We start from the raw sequence: 4,091 nt of genomic DNA on the forward strand, positions 1-4,091 counted from the left end.
ATGTTAAAGATATAAAAATAGAGTGTTACCATCTGCATAATAGTATAATGGGAGAGTAAACAAAAGGAAGAAAATATTTGAAGAATTAATAACTGACAGTTTCTCAGAATTAAGATGAAAGACCTCAGATTAAGAAGATACATAATGTACCATGAGCCAAAGAGGAGGGAGAGAAAATGTAGAGAAACTAAATGTTAAGAGAAACTAAAGGACTTCAAAGTCTAAGAGAAAATTCCAAAAGCTTCCAGAAAGAAAGAACAATTCAACTACAAAAAATAAAATTCAGATTATTAGTTTTCTCAACAGCTACACTAGAGACAGTGAAAATATTTTTAAAGTGTTTTAAGAAAAGAATATTAAACTTAAAATTTTATGTCCAGTAAAGCTATCGTTTAAATATGAGAAAGCAATAAGAACATTCTGTGTATACAAATCCTCAGAACATTTACCACACGAAGACCTGCTGTGAAAACTCCTTAGAAAAAGTACTCTAGCAGGAAGAAAAATAATAATAATAAAGCCAGCTACAAGGGAAGTTAGGGTGAGTGAATAATACAGTAAAGTTTATCTAAAAGAGCAAGAGCAAAAAAATAAATATTCATAATAACCCAGAATTAACACTGGATGATACCTAATGACAATTCTTCAAGGAAGAGGGAAGTAGAGGCTGGAGTCAGAAGTGAGACCTCATTTTACAGATGAGGAAACTGAGGCACTGAGAGGTTAAGAAACTTGGACAAGGACACACAGCCAGTATGAAGCAGTGTCAAAATTCAAACTCAGGCAGTCTGATTCAGTCCAATCCTCAAAGGGAAAATATAGATATTGATAAAATCAAGAACCGTGACAGGAAAAAAAGGCAAAAGAGTAGGCCTTAATAAGTTTTAAATAACCACCAGATAAATAAAAATTTTAAAAAGTATAACTCTAATAAGCATAAGAATATTTTATTTGTTCATTGGAAAGAAGAGGAAGAGAAATAGGAACTCAAATGAAAGTATGGTAAAAAGATACTGCATCATGAATTACATGGTCTCAACTCTAAATATGACAATAACTACAATCAATGTAAATGGTTAAACTAATCAACAAAAAATAAATAGGGTATCAAATTGGCTTAAAAACAAACAAAAATAAGATGCAAAAATGTTTTCTACAGGAACCCACTTAAACACAGAAAGGTTGGACATGAAGGAAAGGAAAAAGACAAAATAGGCAAGTATGAACCAAAAGAAAGCCAGAGAAACAATCTTAATGTCAAATGCAAGTGACTCCAAGGCCAAAAATATAAATATTATATAAAGATTTAAATATATATAAATAAAAAAAGGTACGATGGTAATATCCCTACATGTATCTAACAATATCTCAAATAATAATAGTTCATCTTCATTTAGCACTTATCATATTCCAAGTACTGTTCTAAGAGCATTACATGCATTAACTCATTTAATCTTGAACAACCTTATCAGGTAAATATTATTATTATCTCCATTTTACAGTGTAAGGAACTGAGACACAGAAGATTAAAAGACTTACACAAGGACACATTTGAACTAACTCAGAGTTCCTATTCTCAATCTCTATTTTTTCTGCCACTATTCTAAATTATAAAGTAACAACTGATAGGTTTTTAAGGATATAAATCAAGAATAAATCATAAATTTCTTTGGAAATTTTAACACACCTGACAGAAACTGATAGATTGAGTAGATAACAAATAAAGTAATAGAACATGGGTCAGAAAATTATGGCTTGCAGCCTGGCTGCCTATCTTTGTAAAATAAAATTTTATAGGAACATGGCTAGACTCATTCATTTATAAATTCTCTATGGTTCCTTTTGCATCACAACAGCAGAATGGAGTAGTTATGAGAGAGACTGTATGATCTGTTAAGCCTAAAATATTTACTATCTGTCCTTTAAGGAAAGTTTCCCAGTAACTGCTATAGAAGATTTAAACAACAAAATTAACCAACTCAAAAGAGCATTTTATACCCAGAGAAGAGAGCCTATGCATCTCCTAATTAGTACATCAAATTCATTACTGTAAGCTCTAATTCCACCCTTTTTGCATAATAACACAGCTGTCCAAAATATAACCCTAATCACAATATTAGAGAATAAAACAAACATAAGGACAGATAGGACCAGGCAAATAAAATCAATGCCTTAAGAAATGGCATTCGAATGTGACAAATGCCCAGATCTTTAGTGCTAATTTCAATGAATATAGAGGTGGAGATTAGTCTACAGCCATGGCACCCTGAACAAGCCCCATCCCATCTGATCTTGGAAGCCAAGCAGGGTCAAGCCTGGTTATTACTTGGATGGGAAACCACCTAGGAAGACCAGGTGCTACAGGCGTAAAAAATAAAAAAATAAAAATAAAAAAAATAAGGGATTGTAAACTGACAAGGTCCTTGCAATCTGTGAGGTCAACCAAGGGTTGCCTCACCTAAAAAAAAAAAAAAAAAAAGTGGAGATTAGTAAAACATCTCACTGCAACCGTGACTATTCGTCAACATATTTTTAATAAGCATTTGCTGCACAGTTACTTGAAGTATCTACTGAACATCCTTCAAGGAAGAAAGAGTGAAGTATAGCAGAAAAGAGTGGGCATTAAGGTCGAGCAGCAAGCATTCCATTCTTAGCTCAACCTCTTAGCAATGTATGTCTTTGGGGAAGTCACTTAACCACTCTGTGCCTCAATTTCCTGATCTGTAAGATGAGGTTAATAATAGTACCCAGCTGATGATCATAGTTGTTGGTAGTAATACCAACAATGTAAAGGAAAAGGCTTAGCATAGTTCCTAGCACACAGGAAGTTTTCTATTCGGATAGTATCTATTGATAAATGGGATACCATTCGATTGATAATTGGGAAACCACCATGACTCCAGAAGAGTGCTACGAGATTATTTTAAGTTTTTAAAAATCTTCTTCCTGTTTTAGCAGCTGAACCAGCCCCTATTTTGAGAGTCCAGGTGCTGCTATCCATTATTCTCTCATTCGATAAGAATACCCAAGTTTAGAAGCAAGAGCTTTGTGGGGAGGAGGGCAGGGAGAGAGCAGGATCTGCACTAAGGGGAGAATAGACTCAAAATGAAAGGAAACCCAAGTTTAGGGGGTTATCTTTTATTTAGTTCTGTAAATGACTGTCAAGAATGATGGTCAGGGCAGAGATGCTTTTATGACTGATACCATAGAAGCCAGATATTAATGCCAAGGTCCTCTCTGATCAGAATTCAATTTTAAGAATAGAGGTGCAAAGGATAGTTTCTCTTAACTCAAATCCTAACTGTGATGTTCTTATTTAAAAAGCTAGATCTCATTCTGATCAAGACTAAAGAAATATAGAAACAAGGTTATCAGACTATAAGAGAAATGAAGCTTCACCAAAACTTAAAAAATCCATTCTTTTTATACAGGCATCAGAAATAAAGGCAGATTAACAGAAACTGGCAAAGGTCATGACTAAAAAATCTGGATTAAGAGCAGAAAGAATTTGGACCCAGAATTTGTCGTTAATGATGCTTGGAGGGTGGGAGTAGTTTAACTTTACATATCTCCAGGTAAACATGTTTGAATACTCACTCAAAGAATATTCATAATCTGTGTAGCAAAGGATACCTAGAGAGAAAGATTAGAGGATGGTCATCATTTTAGGTGAAGTTTCTTACAAAATTATGAATCTCTTGTTTGAAACCTCTAATTGGGAACATTAACATTTATATAAATAGTACCATTTGACTCATGGGCTGATACAGTGTACCATGGGCTTTATGTGATCTGAGACCCTTTTTAAAATGTGAAAATCTCCTAAGTGATAATTGGAAAACTTCAAACCCATCTTTTTCTAAAGCTTTTTTTTCCTCTTGAGCCTGTAAATCCTCATAGAGCAGCTTGCCCTATTATCTCATCAAGCCTCAGCAATAATTATCACAATTGGTCATTTTTATTCAGACTATTATTAAGAAATATCCCCAAAATAAATTCTGAAAAATTAATACCTTGAGTTATTTCATTGTTCTTGTCAAATGTTGAACTGGTTGAATAAAACTTGTATTTAAATAAATTATACCATCAAC

General features: G+C 33.4%; 1 pseudogene; it reads left to right on the plus strand.

The window, feature by feature from the left end:
- The first annotated feature begins 2,248 nt into the window (after positions 1-2,248).
- LOC111734940 lies at positions 2,249-2,367 on the plus strand (annotated as a pseudogene).
- Positions 2,368-4,091: the final 1,724 nt, after the last annotated feature.

This window comes from Pteropus vampyrus, unplaced genomic scaffold, assembly GCF_000151845.1.
Source record: "Pteropus vampyrus isolate Shadow unplaced genomic scaffold, Pvam_2.0 Scaffold9969, whole genome shotgun sequence".
NCBI classification, from domain to species: Eukaryota; Metazoa; Chordata; class Mammalia; order Chiroptera; family Pteropodidae; genus Pteropus; species Pteropus vampyrus.